Below are 16,534 nucleotides of genomic sequence, written 5' to 3' on the forward strand. Positions count from 1 at the left end.
AAAAAACACATTAACATTTAAAAAATACATTATTTCTACAGCCGCTAAATAAACAAACGTTTCATAAATAACACACTTGCTCTGCAATAATGTCATATGTTTCTTGTCATTTCTGTTAGGAAAGGACATACCTGAAGGACACAACTGCCTCACAGTTTTCTCAGAGGAGCAAGAAGAAAATGAAAAGCTGATTTCAGATTAAAGACCAATACAGGACATTCACTAAGAAACTACACTTTTATTGTGAACACAAAGTCAAACAGGACCATCATTTGTTTGTGGCAGCTGAGCCCAGTATGGGCTCACAGATGCAGTTAGGTGGTTTCTTCATCAGACCTGGTCCTCCTCCATCAGGCCACGTCCTCCTCCATCAGGCCACGTCCTCATCCCAGAGAAAGACCTCTCCACCTTCTCCAGCCAAACCCACAGACAGGACATCCGTCACGCTGAGGTTTCTCCCAAAGTCTCTGCACGCTGTCTCAATTGATCCACACTGAGAATATGAGGGGGAAATGTGTGTCATAAATGCTTTAGACAATAAGAAATATGAAATTAACTGTAAGGAATGGCTCATTCTTTTTTAAATAGACAAAACTATTACTGTATTTCAATATCTCATGTCTGAAAGTTTAATTTAAAAGAAGAAGAGGCCCCAAAAATAAAGATTGGTATATCAATAAATGTAGTTGATTGTGTCTTTTTAATTGTTTAAAGTAGATAGAACTGGTACTTAAGAGTTTGAATACAGTCTGGTTGCGGAGGAGGCACACAGGTAAGAGCATATAGCTACCATCACATGTAACTAAGCTTGACTTGAATTTATTAAAAGTATAATTAAGTAACAGCAACAAATCGTGCAAAAATGTGAATCTTTGCTGGGTCCACTGTTGAATTTACCACATATTGTATGTTTTAGAAACCTTAAGGCATGTATAGATTTGTATGCAAGTAATATCCCAAAACTCAATAAATACCGTAGATTATTATTGAAAGTTATGCTGAATAGTTTCATGTTCACTTACCTTAAGCAACGTAAAACGTGCAGACCGGGGGGAATACAAATACTTGTATTTCTCTTTTTTGGTTTGCAAGGGTGTCACCTTCCGCGGAGCCCATTTTCTGTAGTATTATCCTAACAGAGAAAACAAGAGGGAACAACCCTTATTTAGGTTTTTTAAAAAGTGACAATATCAGCTTGCATTCATCCGACAAAAATACGACACAGGGTATTGTCTAATTGCTGGTTGTCTTGTGTTTTTATGGGATTTGGATAACGGATTTATTCTATAAAATATTTTGAATGGTTTTCACTTAATACTGTTATAAAGTCGGCTGCAGTAAATAGTGCAGCAGATCTACACAGCTAGCTCGCTCGTTAGCATTATTAACGTCAGCTATTTATGTACATTTTCAAGTTCTGCTTGAAAGCAAGTTCCTGCAAACTGTTCAAACAAACGCTTCAACTTGTACCATTTATAATCTGTATGTTTGAATATGGATCTTAAATCGGCGTGACGGTGAAGCAGCTGCAGTTTCTTCAAGCATACCGTTAGCATTTTGCTTCTGGCAACTAGATTTATGATTTGAAAATTATAAAAGTAGGGTAGACATGTGGATATTATCCGGCTGAACAAAACGTGACCCGTCTCTTAAATGCGTCTCAACCACAGACCTTATTTCCAGCTAGTTTCAAACCATATTGCAATATCTACGTTAACGTTATTTCTGGAACCAACTGGAAATGTGAGATTCATATTTTTCAGATACACAGATCTTATAGTGAGGTTAATCTCATACAGTACTCTGCTCTTCAACACTAATGTGACGCTAGCTGTCTGCATCGTCGAGCATAGCTATTTTAAATTAACAATAACAGCATACAGTTACCTAACTAGCAAACTAACTAATGTACAAGCATGACCTTATTTTACCAACCTCACCGAGAAGCCTTATGTTTTACAGTATAATCCTTCTCAATGTGTTACACTTCTCCATTATGTTTTAACTTGTATGCTACGGATAGCATCGTTAGCACAGATGTAGCTTCGTCTCGCTTGTTAGCTGAATAAAAAGACAAGTAAGAAATAAAGTGCTTGAATTGTACTTACCGAATAAACTGCATTCATGGACGGTCTGTTTGAACCACAGAGCCATAAGATAAGTGCTATATTTCAATGAAGAATACTCCACCAGGCATCAACACAACAAACACTTCGGAGTAGCAGCCTGGAGCTAATGAAGCTAACGGGGCTAGCAAAGAGACCACTGACTTCTGTTACATTAGAATGACATCCGTTACAGCAAGAATCCCCTTACACACACATAGGTGAAACACATGCACATTCCCTACTGAGAACCTTTCAGTAAAATGTTTTTCAGGAGTGTGTGTGTGAGGTTAATTTTCAGTATTGTGTGTGTGAGGTGTTCAGTAGTGAACGTGAGATGATTTCAGTAGTGTGTGTGTGAGGCTTAATTTTCAGTAGTGTGTGTGTGAGGTGTTCAGTAGTGAATGTGAGAGGATTTCAGTAGTGTGTGTGCAAGGCCAGATGTTTTCAGTAGTGTGTGTGTGAGGTGTTCAGTAGTGAGTGTGAGAGGATTTCAGTAGTGTGTGTGCAAGGCCAGATGTTTTCAGTAGTGTGTGTGCAAGGCCAAATGTTTTCAGTAGTGTGTGTGTGAGGTGAGTTTGAATTTTGGCCTACACGGCCCTTCATAGCTGACTTCTCCTACAATGTCCCGCTGTCTGCTTCCTGCATCAAGTCAAGTGCTCGGCGCAGTTGTGACGAAATGTCGCTCCTCTGTTTTCATTTAAACAGCTCCTTATATCCGTTAGCGCAGCTAGCTAGCACCAGATGCTAACAACAACAATGCCAACACACTCTCACTCCCTAAGCGTGCAATAGCGACGTTTGGTCAGTGTCCGTGGCGTCCAATTGTGACGCTCCTAGGCTCCTTCAGCGTCATAAAGGGACGCAAATAGCTTTCAACTGATTGCAATGTATTCCCATCTGCGTCGGGATTTGACGCTCATGGAAGCACGGCATTCGTTTATGTCGGCTGCCCTTAAAGGTAATGTGAGCGTCCATTCCCAGGAGTAAAGGATGCAGAAGACACTACACTACCCAGAATCCCCAGCTATCGTTTGGACTACACCATGTGCTCTGTTTGACAAACCCCGTGATAGTCCTCAAGCTCTGTGATTGGAGAGTGTGCTCCGAGGGTTAAGCCGATTCTCGAACAGCACTTGAAATGGGATGGAACCACGGCAGACTGTCCAAAACTGGATTTGAACGGGTCCACCGTGTCCCCCCTCCCCCACCCCGTCCCCAGAACTACACATGCTGGCTATTCTGTTTCGCAACATGTTCTCTATGGCACGTCTCTACTGGGAGTTGTAGTTTTAAAAGACGTTTTCGTATTTCCCATAATAAGAAGTTGCCAGTATTAAACTGTGTACATCCCTGGAGGTTTAGGGGACAGGAAACACTCACATTTAAAACATATAATTAATAAATGGGTGAAAATTGCTTGTGCCCATTATGGGCAGTATTAATATATATACACACATGCCAGCTAAGGTCAGAAGAGCTTTATTTAACAGCTGGTCTTATGTGTGTGACCCCTGTGATAACATTACATTACATTAATTGATAAGCCTGAAACATGCACTTGTCAAGGTTCAGAGGCACATTGTGCAAATATGGCAGTAGCCATCGATCAGCTTAAGATAAGATATACTTTATTGATCCCAAGTTGGAACATTTGCGTTACATCAGCATGTGTAACAGTTAAATATGCAGTTGTGTTTATTTGAAAATCATTTAGTATAATCACACAAATTCTGTGTTTTATATTCAACAATTCTGTGTTCTTTATTTATTGATTGTTCAATACCTGACAAGGCCGGAGATGAAATATCTACATACATCTTATAAGAGTATAATACATGTGTATAATATCAGTTAAAATAAGTGCTTCAACATAGTTAACATTGCTGGAGGTATGCACACATATTGATAGATGTCTTGTAATGCACTGTTGAGGAACCTGCGACCCAAGTTTTTCATTCAGTGCAGAACTACACCACAGTTGTGTAGGCCTATATGATATGTCAATAAACCTTAGAAAATCATGAAATCTTGAAAGGGATGTGCAAAATAGTCATTACATACAGTCTTTAATTAACTATTAGTAGAGAATAACGAGTAATGAATATACTTTATAGGGATCGTATTAATATCTAATAATAAAAATAATTACATTCAATAACATGCTTTAACCACCAGGTGTCCCTTTATATCAGCTGTGCACCTTTATGGTGTAAATACAGCCTATCTACCAATTGGATCAAATATAAAAGTGAGCCGAATTAGTGTTGATACTGCAAGGAGACGTATTGTGTGAAAAGAAATGTAAGATGTTGTTTAATGGCTGATATATTTATGATCCACGTCACGTTTTCAGTTCCTCATGTTTGTCTTCTCATCAGGGCTCTATAAATACAGAACTACGGCAGATATGTAATATGTAATGCAGCCGAACCGTGTATTACAATGCCGTTATGTGATGACTTTCAAAGAGAAAAGCAAGCACACTCGGAATAAAGTATTATTATTATTTTTTTAAATGTTTTCGGTCTGTTTCCGGTATTTGTTAATGACGATGTGCTGTGAGATGTGAGACTGGAATTGCAGAGGGGAAAATAACGTAGGCTATCTTTAGATGCGGATTTTGTTAAACTAATATGTTTAGGCTGTGGACCAACACTATACATTGACGGGGAAGGGGGTAGCAATAAAGATAACACCATTAAACAGTTACACAACATAACAGAAATAATATCGATAGCAGCGTCCCTAGCAACCACCTTGGTAACAATGAAAACGTCGTGATTTCCTGAAGTAATCTTCGTAATAACTAGCAAACTAAAGATCATGTGCATCCACTGCACACATAATCTGAAATAACAACTCATATTTCTCGCATCAAATGACATCAAAACGCATAAATAGGCATTTTACACCGAGAATAAAACGAAGTTCAGCCATGTTTTCTTTTTCTGCAGGGAGAAATTTGAAGATCATGTGACATAGACGCCAGCCACATGAATGAATGGTGAAAAAAACGGGGTTTGTCAAACAGAGCACATGGTGTAGTCCAAACGATAGCTGGGGATTCTGGGTAGTGTAGTGTCTTCTGCCATCCTTTACTCAGAAAAAATATTTGTTTCTCCGAATCGAAGGGGAAAAATACAAAAGCATTGCACACAATTTAAACCAATCAATGTTGTGTAATTAACAAGTATAATCTGGTGTTTTTTAGTCGATGAGTAGTGCAGATATCACTGTAAAATCAATCGACAGTAAGAGGAATACTTACTTCCGGGTGTACAATTCTCCGTTATCCAATGGGAATGGACGCTCACATTGCCTTTAAGGGCAGCCGGCATAAACGAATGCCGTGCTTCCATGAGCGTCACATCCCGACGCAGATGGGAATACATTGCAATCAGTTGAAAGCTCTTTGCGTCCCTTTATCACGCTGAAGGAGCCTAGGAGCGTCACAATTGGACGCCACGGACACTGATCAAATGTCGCTATTGGACGCTTAGGGAGTGAGAGTGTGTTGACAATGCAAGTAAGGTCTCTCTCTCGCTCGCTCGGGCCACACACACACATACACACCCTCCCGGTCCTCCAGATGGCCAGTCGGTGCCTGCCGGTGAGCGTGGAAGTGTGGTCTGCCCCAAGCGGGCGGCAGGAGCGGGGCTGTCAGCATCAGCTTGTTGATGGTATTTTAAAGTCGATGCGCTCTGAAACTACGGGGCGGCCGATGAGTAAAGGAGAGACAGAGCTGGCAGGGGAGCAGCAGCATAGAGAACCGCAGTGACGCGTCCTAAAACCCGGATGTAAATAGCTTGAAATAAGGTCTGTGGTTGACACACATTTAAGAGACGGATCACGTTTTGTTCAGCCGGATAATCACCACATGTCTATCCTACTTTTATAATTTTCGAAGCATAAATCTAGTCGCAAGAAGCAAAATGCTAACGTTATGCTATAAAGGAACTACAGCAGGGTCGCTGCTTCAACGTCACGCCGACTTCAGATCCATATTCAAACATACAGATTGTAAATGGTACAAGTTGAAGGAGTTCAAGTATCTCGGGGTCTTGTTCTCGAGTGAGGGAACAATGGAGCGTGAGATGGGCCGGAGAATCGGAGCAGCGGGAGCGGTACTGCAGTCGCTTTACCGCACCGTTGTGACGAAAATGGAGCTGAGCCAGAAGGCAAAGCTCTCTGTCTACCGGGCCATTTTCGTTCCTCCCCTCACCTATGGTCATGAAGGATGGGTCATGACCGAAAGAACGAGATCGCGGATACAAGCGGCCGAGATGGGTTTTCTCCGCCGGGTGGCTGGTGTCTCCCTTAGGGATAAGGTGAGAAGTTCGGTCATCAGGGAGGGACTCGGAGTTGAGCCGCTCCTCCTTCGCGTCGAAAGGAGCCAGTGGAGGTGGTTCGGGCACCTAGTTAGGATGCCACCTGGGCGCCTCCCTAGGAAGGTGTTCCAGGCACGTCCAGCTGGGAAGAGACCAAGGGGTAGACCTAGGACCAGGTGGAGGGATTATATCTCTTCGCTGGCCTGGGAGCGCCTTGGGACCCCCCAGTCAGAGCTGGTTGATGAGGGGAAAAGAACGTTTGGGGCTCTCTGCTGGAACTGCTACCCCGAGACCCGACCACGGATAAGCGGGAGAAGATGGATGGATGGACAAGTTGAAGTGTTTGTTTGAACAGTTTGCAGGATGCAGGGACTTGCTTTCAAGCAGAACAGGGCAAAATAACTTAGCGGGAGTGTTTTACGTGTTCGGTGTAATGACGTAAAACGGCTTGGACAACTTCTGTAGTCCTATTCAGCCACTTGGTAACAACCATCGTTTTTCAGACACGAAATTGCATTGCTTTTTATCGAAGTAACCGGACGTGGTAAAAATGGTAACTTACTTCCGGGTTTCACGTCACTGCGGTTCTCTATAGGGCTCGTGAGGAGATGGCCATACATGCTAGAAAGTACATGAGGAACTCTGTTTTGTAAAAGTGAAACTAAAACAGTTTTATTAATGTGATTGTGACCTTTGTAATCATTGAATCTATGCATCTTTCCTCTTCTGTGTTCTGAGGTTATGAGCCGACCATTAGTCAAGTTTGTTTTCATAATGTTCTGTATGCTCATTTTAAAAAAGGGTAACCAGTTTGTTTATAAAGTATAAATATACATTTTCAAAACAAATGGAATACAAGCTATATGTGTTACTCTCACTACAGTGGCCTCATCTAAAGAAATAGAAATATGTCTCGTCACCTATTTTCTAATACTAAAAGGTGGTGTTTTGTATAATTTATAATGTTTTGAATTTGCTATAAAGGTCAATAATAGATAGTGTGTTTGTGTTCAATCACAGTATGTATTTACCATGTTATACCCCTTGTGTTTTGGGTCCTGTTGATATAAAATAGTCATGTTTTAAAACTTGATTTAATAAAGTAAAGTCAATCATCTTTGATCCCAGTGTGACACAAACAGCTTTGTTCTAAAAACTATTTATAACCTGGAGACAGAATGTAACTGAAGAACATGTTGTGTTGCTTTGTGTATTGTATGTGTTGAGAATGCTGAACATGTTGTGCCTTACAATAAAGGAACGCGTTTAAATTAAGCTGTATTTGTCTTTTTTAACTAGCATATATAAAAAACAAAACAATAAATCACCAACACATGAACACAAAACAAGGTTCTTTTAAATGTTGTTTGAAGTCAAATGTTAACTATCCGTATTATATTCAGTTCAAATAAATAGGATCAGAACATGTAAAATAAGAAACCAAAGTATATCAGGAGGTGATTCTCTTTGCCATTGTTTTCATCTAGTCTATACTTTTACAACAATTAAATGCTTGGTTTTGGTGGGCCACTCCAAGATTCCCCCCCCCCCATTTGGCCACCCCTATGAACAATCTCTGGAGGCGCCACTGGGACCTAGCTGATCCAGGTGGATCCGAGCCTGGCAGTAAACTTACATAGACTCAATAGCTTCCGTTAGGTTAATTAGTAGGTCTGAGTAATTGCCGGAATAAATGAACAGGCCTCCCGACTCCAACAAACCCATTGGTCATTTTGGTGATTGACACCTCTTTTGGACCGTTAGAGCCAATAGAATCGAGGGGGGTTCCTAAATCCATGGAAACATTACCATTGAGGATTGAGAGTGATGCACACGCAGTTTGCCCAAACCGAAAGCTATGTTGCACTCTATAGAAAACTACGTTTATTGCCATACATATGATGATGGATTAACCTTCAGCAGCGTTTTCTCGTTTCAATGCCATTGAACACAACTTTTGATCAGAACAACAGCTAAGGTAAGACGTTTTGGCTCCGTAAAGCACATTTCTTTGTTGTTGTGTCTTGTCGTTTGGCCGTGATGTCTGATCGCTCAGTGATGATACTTATATGTCTGGAATCTGTGGAATCTCAGCTTGCTAATCAATATCTTTTTTGTGCAGATCCGATAAGTAATAAGGGTATTTTACCTTGAGTTCTGTGCTAAGTGTGTTAGCATTTTTTCGCTCAGGGCTAATTCAGAGCCTTTTGTTTTGTTTAGCTAAAAACGGTTAATATTGTCTGATAGCTGAGTTTCTTCCCGTTAAGTGGGTATGACACATTCATAGTTTGTTAAATATGAAGAAGCCCTCAGACGCTGTTTCTTGCAAGATGTTGCGTGTTGCTCCCGGGCCGTGGGGTATAACTGTTAGGATTATGTTTTAAACAGGACCCAGGCGCAGGCAAGGACTGAAGATGTTTAAATAATGTATTGCTTCGGAGACTCAGGCAGGTTTGGTGATATGGAGGTCCGGAGTGGAGGTAGGCAGTGAGAGGCTGGACTGATTTACAAGGCAGGCAGGAAGAAACAGGCAGGTTGGCTGGAAGCTCTGGTGGACGATGGCCGAGGGATTGCACACTGATGTAGAAAACAATCTGGCGGTGAGTTGCTGGGAGACTGGAGTAGATAAGCTGTGTCCTGATTAGATGATGAGGGACAGCTGAGTCGGACGGCCAGGTGAGAGCAATCAGGCTGCAGCCTGCAAGGGAAAACACACCCTCTCCACACACAGGAACACAGTTTGGACCGTGACAATAACTGGTTAAATAACTACTGACATTTTAATAAATATTGCAAAAAAAGGGCTCCAAAAAAGGCAGATATATATATATATATATATATATATAACCTGGCCGGCTTAACCATTGTGTATTTCTTCAAGCACCACAAGATTCATAGTTTATAAAGTACAATTCTGGGCCACTGATTGTGTGATTTCTCCAAACACATGCAGTAGAAATGCCTGTTTTGAAGCCTTCAAATGAAGCAGGAAAAGGACTTCACATTGGCGTATACTTAAAGACAGGGCTATCAGTTAAGAGAAGAGAGAAAGGAAAGCAAACTGTTATAATGGGTGATGTAACATGAATCAAATCAAGTTTTATTTATATAATAATAATAATAGATTTAATTTGTTAGCGCTTTTACAGCTGCTCAAAGACGCTTTACAGATATAGTGAAGGGAAAAGAAAAGGAAGGAACAACAAATAAATATATAGTTAAAGTTAAAGTCAAATAATACAAAAACAATCACACATGTTATAGCACATTTATAAAGGATGTCTGGTGGAGCCAAAGTGCTGTACATAAAATAAAAATAGCCTACAGTAGAGAAACTTTACAGCAAATACAACAGCACAGACCCTCTGTCCTCAGACCCTCTGTCCTCAGACCCTCTGTCCTTAGACTCTCTGTCCTCAGACCCTCTGTCCTCAGACCCTATGTCCTTAGACCCTCTGTCCTTAGACCCTCTGTCCTCAGACCCTCTGTCCTCAGACCCTCTGTCCTTAGACCCTCTGTCCTCAGACCCTCTGTCCTCAGACCCTCTATCCTCAGACCCTCTGTCCTTAGACCCTCTGTCCTTAGACCCTCTGTCCTCAGACCCTCTGTCCTTAGACCCTCACATCGTACAAGGAAACACTTCCAGAGAAAACCCACAGTTAAAGGGAACATGGGAGAAACCTCAGGGAGAGCAGCAGAGGAGGGATCCCTCTCCAGGACGGACAGACTGCAATAGATGCCGTGTGTAAATCCAAGAGATAATACATTTTACAGCATATAGACCGAATGTTAGGAAATGCATGTGTCTGTAATGAGAAGATGAATCCACGAGGATGTCAGCTACAACAAGATTAATGACAGACATAACATGAGGTCCTTGGCACTGTGTGGTCATGGGGCGTCAGCCTTACAGCGTCAGGACAGTATCATGGAGTCAGGCACTGGACGTGTGCAGGAGGCGCTGACTGGGACTGATGGAAGGAGGAGGCTGAAGAATCTGTGAGGAACTAGCGGCTGAGGAATAATCATTAAAAGACAGCAGCATCACAAGAGGCCAACCAGAGTGACAGAGTGTGTCAGAGTGCACTCTACCATCCTCTCAAAGTACTCTGTCCTACAATATCAGTCTCATAAGGAAGGGTTTTAACGCTTATTCAAAATAGCAGAGAAACATGCATTATGTTCTCAGGAGGGGACATTGACAGAGGAGTACACAGTAAAAGTACTTCAATGTATTCAGTGGCGGCGCCAGGGTATGGCTGGGGTAGGCTACAGCCATACCAAGAAATGGCTTAGCCCTACCCAGTGGCGACTGGTCATTAGGGGCACAGCCCCACCTAGTGTCAGCAGAAAGTATTAAAATAATGATTACAACAAAATGCAAAAAATAAATTATAAAATATATTTTAAGATCATGTTTAATCATCTGATTCGTCTGTACATTGCTGTTTTAGTATGTGTTCTTCTAATTAGTGTCTACAGTGTGCCTATTGAGCTGTTTAGAGCCATGTGGGACAAAACCTGATCCTGCCCCTCCCTCTGACTGTCTAAGTGAACGGTGACTGCAAAAACTACACTGCGCATGCTCAGAGTATTTTCCTATTTAATGTGTGTGGCAAAAAATAATGACCACAGGGGCAAAGTGCTGCCATCCCCACCATACGTCATCTCACATAATTCAGAGCTGATTGGCTGTAAGTACGTGTGCCGCGAAAAGTGTGGTGTGTGAAGAGGAGACGAGAGAGCTGCAGTGAGGCGTCCTAAAACCAGGAAGTAAGCTGCGCATGGCTTCCCTCCACAAAAAAGCAACGAGATTTCTCCATAGGATTTTAGAAAATAACTCAAAGTAAGATCTGTGGGAAACGTAGCTGTTAGATAAATGTACGTTTTGTTCAGCCGGATAATATCCACATGTCTACCCTACTTTTATCATTTATCAAAAATCTAATGATTAGATTAGATTTATGATAGACTTTTGAAACTACAAGAAGATAAGGAGGACTTTTACAAAAAAGTAATAGCTGTTTGTCCAGAGGGATAAGCAAATGGACTTCATCTTCAAGTCAAGGTAAGACCGCAATGTTATTGAAAATGAGATCTTACTAAGAGAGAACAATTCAATATTTAAATGATAAAATTAAAAAAATGTGCGTATCCTTCTGTTGAACTGTCTGTTTAAAAGTAATTGAAGCATCAGACAAAAAAAACTTTTGAAAATAATATTATATTTTGATTTAATATATTTGTAAACCTGAAGAGTCAGTGCCAGTGCCTCACCAGCCATGAACCTCTCTGCAGAAGCTTATATATAGACATCTGAGTTTTTTGTGCCCCACCACTTTTGTACATATAGAAACGCCACTGGCCCTACCTTAGCCCGACCATGACAAATTATGTTAAAATAAGCATGTTAAGAACACGGATTGCGAAAATCTACCGGTCGTGTCCACAACACATAAACTGATCCTGCTTGTAACAACAAGTGCACGTTACTGACGCTGGTTGAGACCATTCGGGCTTATGCTAGAGGGGTGCAAGGAATAGTCTAAGTAGTGGGGGAGTTTTATACACTAGAGCAGTGGTTCCCAAACGGTGTACCGCGGCACACTGGTGTGCCGTGAGTCAAGTCCGGGTGTGCCGTGGGATTTTGTGACAACCATACGTTATTATTGGGATATACAACGACACAAAAATAATTATTTTTTAATTTACTATAGGGTATCAGTACTTTGTAGGTTTATATGTACGTAATCTGCGCGACTTGCGCGTCCACATCTCCACATGCAGTGCTGCATAAACATGGCTGAGTCAGCGATAACTTTCGAGTTGTGGGGGTATGCCCATTATTTTGAGTTCATCCGAAGAATAGACAGGAATGTGACGGTGAGATGCAAACTGTGTCCAGACCAGAAGCTGTTATCCACTGCTGTAAACACCACGTAAAACCTCAACAAACACCTGCAAAGAACACATGTTTTTTTGTTTATATCACGGAGTCTGTTCTTCTTCTCTGTCTTCCGGTTATTGCCTGGTTTGAATGACAAATACACACTACCGCCGCCTGCTGGTAAGGAAAGTTATTGCCACTCACGCATGCGCAGTTCGCACGTGCTCGGTGAGTTACTTTATGTAGATAGTAACGAAGTAGTGTAATATATTACTTTTAAAAAAAAAGTAATATGTAATATATTACATTTTTGTAGTAATGACCCCATCTCTGGAGTTGGCGTTCTCTGTCTGGTTTAAATGAGTGTGTTGCTGCTTTGATGAAGCCTAATTTGATAAAGTTTCAAATTAATTTCTGAAATATTTTGTTAATAAATATTTCATGAGTAATATAGTTTTTATTTTTTTATTTGGTAAATAATTATGCACATTTACAGATATTTTACATGATATGAATGATAACACGTGTTATAAGGGCTATTTTGCACAATAGGTGTGCCTTGAGATTTTTACTTGTCCTTTGGTGTGCCTTGGGCACAAAAAGTTTGGGAACCACTGCACTAGAGGTGTGGAAATTCTCTCGCGTTATAAGATCAGCGCGGCCGCGGTCAGATCAAAATGCCTCCGAAATTTGAACAGACCTACAGCCAATCAAAGCAACGAAACGTTGGGTCTGCTGCGTTATGCATTACTGATTCGTCACGTTCACAGTGAAAAGTCCCCAAACTCGCGCCGAGTAAATTGCAGACAGACAGCAGAACTTCTAGGATTAATTGTATATTTCGGATGGATAGATTTGTTCTTAAACGCCCTCGCATTGAGGTACAAGTCGAACAGGTGCCAGAGTCACACGACCCACCTGAAGAGTGAAGAGTGAGTTTTGAATATATTTTGTAATAATGGGTCATTTGAAAAAGTGTTTTGTATGACAATAGAGATACAGGCCACCTGTTGTGTGCTGTGTCTGTCTCTCTCTGTTTACCTGTGTCTCTGTCTCTCTCCCTCACTCTCTCTCTCCGTGTCAATTATATATGCCAACTTTTCTTGTTTCTGCCGCTGCGTAGCATGTTGTAACAACGTGGAATTAGCAGAATAGGCTATTGTATTGTTTAACTCACACCTGTTGTTCTTGATGTAATTTAGCTGATAAAAGGTGACTAATAAAAGCCTCACACGTCCGTTTCACTGTCAAGGGGTGCGATATAGCGTGCATGTAAATAATTACATTACAAATACTGATTTGAGCCCCACCACTGTATGGGTTAGCCCAGTGTGCGAACTATACCACGATCTCCGGGGGAGCCGGGATTTTTTTTTTTTGCGGGGGGGGGGGTAAATGCTGATCCGTGCATTAATAGTAACAGCACAGACATAGGCCTATTATTATAAAGAGAACATCTGTTGCACACGGGGTGGTGCCACAGGTCTACATTTACATGAAACGTCCCGATGGATCATGTAAATGTCAACAGATTTCCCGAGCACGTATGGGCTACGCAAACTTCAATCAACTTGATAATAAATAATCCACGGACCACCAATGTAACGTTTGACTGTTTAATTAAATCAACTTAAAATGACTCAAATGTGATCCACTCACTCCACTGTTGGCTGGTCCAGCCAGCCGGCGGCCGCGGGACCACCGCAGCAACTTCGCCCCCCATCTCGAGCAGCAGGCAAGGAGGAAGAGGAAGAACAGGTGGGGTGGTCATCAGCAGCATCATCATCATCTTCTTCCACATCTCCTTCGATCTCTACTACTGTATGGTAGTTGTAGTCATCAAGTTAGCTTCTCTTGGCTCGTCTTCTTGTGTCTCTTCAGCCCCCAAGTTAACGTTAGCTGTCAAGTTAGCACTAGCACTGACGTTAGCTCCCTCCTCTCTCGGTTCTGTTGTAGCAGCAGTCACAACGTACGATGTGCTACCACCAGCTACATTCGGTTGGTCTTCTTGATCAGGTTGTTTAGCCGTCTTTTTAAAGAAATTGCCTAAGTTGTTTTTTTCTTTTCGACATGTCAGCAGCAGCAACAATGCCTGGTAAACATGCAGTGCCAACTAAACGAGCTTGTGAGTGAGTGGGTAGTGGGTGGAGCTGCGGGCAGCGTGCACGGTGCAAGCAGGCGACACTTTGTTCATGAATCATAAACTCTAAATATAATTTTATTTCACTTATTTTACACCTTTGAAAAAAAAAACATGCCCAAAATGGAATTTATTTGGTCATCATATCAGTATTTTAGAGAGCTCCCCCCAAATTTCACAAACCATGTTCCCAGGGGAGCTCATGTCACCACTAGCGGAGCTATAGCTCCCCCTGCTCCCCTCCAGTTCGCACCCTGGGTTAGCCCTACCATAGATTACCCAACAAAAATACTCTGGCGCCGCCACTGAATTTATTGTAAGTAGTAGGCTAACTAATACAAAGTCAAACAGTATCAATTTCATTAGGAACTAATGGTAACATTATATTTGTATCACTCGTCAAACAATGCAGGAATGAAGAGCAGCTGATTTAAAAAAGCAGACTCGAGTGGCGCGGAGTGGCCGCAGCGCAGAACCGCTGTACAGTCTAAATCTCCTAATAACGTTCTCCACTTTAGACACAGGCTTATTATATTTACAGCCTTAATAACATCCATGTTCTGGGCTCAACGTGTGTCTTGGCCATTTTCGTCCTGATCGCTAAATTCCCTTGTTTATAATAATCACCGGTCCTTCAGCAGGATACTGCAGTGACTCAGTGTGATTTTAGCAAACGAGGGCTTTTGTTTTGAAATCACTTCCGTGAGTTTGGCCCCGCCCCTCGCTCCAAGGACCATGAGACCAGTTAGTAAGGTGAACAGCAAGAAGGCCTCTCAGACGCTCTTCCGGTGTTTAATGAAGAAAAACAATTGGAGGGTAGACACACATATTTTAAAGCCCTGGCAGACTGGAATACCCTATGGGATTAGTTTTGTATCATAAAGATAAAGCAACACTTTCTCAGAATCAAGCAAAATTATGACTTTAAGAGAACTAAGCAACTAAGTTGCAAACAAATCATTTGTGTAATCATGTAAACTATAAGTCTTTTTTCTATGTTTTAACACATCTTTTTGTTTGCAGTTCTTGTTTCTTCTTTCTCAATGATCAGACTTTTGCTCTCGCTGCAGCACTCTCTTTTGCGCTCCCTCATTTTTTGTTTGAGATTCTGACACAAACATCCCAGGTGGGCGGGACTTTCAGGGGTGCGTCCCCATTGGCTACTCAGTTTTTGAGTGACAGCCCAGTCCTCCAGCGATTGTACAGTGCAGGCAGCTGCGGTGCGGTAGCTGAGCGTGGATAGAACACCCGCAGAAGAACCAGCATTTCAATTAGTATAATACGACAAGTGAAAATATATGCAAGTATTGATCATGTGTGTTGTTTGTGCTGTACGGTCTGTTTCTTTATTGTGTTAAGTGAGAAGTAAAGCTGTGCTATGAAAGTTAGCTTGTGCTACCTTTAGATCCATAACAATGCAAGCTAAGTAGCCTAACAGTTAGCTACATAGCTAGCAGTGAGTGAGCGTTCAGACACCGGCGCACACACTCAAACAGACTCGTGTGCCTGACTCTACCAACAGGCTCTCATGATTCTGTTTAGATATGCAAGTATAAGCCATGATAGCTTATTTTATTAACACGCTAATTTGATATGAAAATCAATGGAGGCCGAGTTAACTTTGTAAGAAATCCTACCGTCCCTGAGCTGTGTTTTATTTGTTAACTTCATATGTTTCATTTCCTAAAACATTTATGTTCCTCTCATATTAACAGTGTGGATCATTGAGACAGCGTGGCGTCCAGAGTCTTATCCCGTGTTCCCACTTCCTCTGAGGGGACAGCACGGAGGAGGGGGGGGGGGCACGACACCAGCACCAGCTTCATCCACGCTGGCGTTGCTGTTATCTCTGGCTCAGTGTCATTTCATTCAAATCTTCCACTTTTATATTGTAACATTTGTTAAATAAAGCAGTCTTTAATTGTTTGTCCTAAACATAGCATTATATGCTTTTGAAATGTAACATGTCTCTGAAAAAAAAAATAGTAACAGTCCGATATGTTCATGAAACTCCCCAGGAGACACCGACACTAACGTGGCCGAGTGGACTCCGGAGTTTGCTGCATGAGTT

At 41.7% G+C, this 16,534-nt stretch overlaps 1 long non-coding RNA gene across 1 annotated transcript; it reads right to left on the minus strand.

Moving 5' to 3' along the window:
• Positions 1-218: 218 nt before the first annotated feature.
• Positions 219-1,116, minus strand: LOC117463347 (uncharacterized). The gene is made up of 2 exons (XR_004553904.2): positions 1,023-1,116; positions 219-493 (listed from the first exon to the last, which is right to left on the minus strand). It is a non-coding gene; the product is annotated as an uncharacterized lncRNA (long non-coding RNA).
• Positions 1,117-16,534: the final 15,418 nt, after the last annotated feature.

This window comes from Pseudochaenichthys georgianus, chromosome 18 (genome assembly GCF_902827115.2).
Source record: "Pseudochaenichthys georgianus chromosome 18, fPseGeo1.2, whole genome shotgun sequence".
NCBI lineage: Eukaryota > Metazoa > Chordata > Actinopteri > Perciformes > Channichthyidae > Pseudochaenichthys > Pseudochaenichthys georgianus.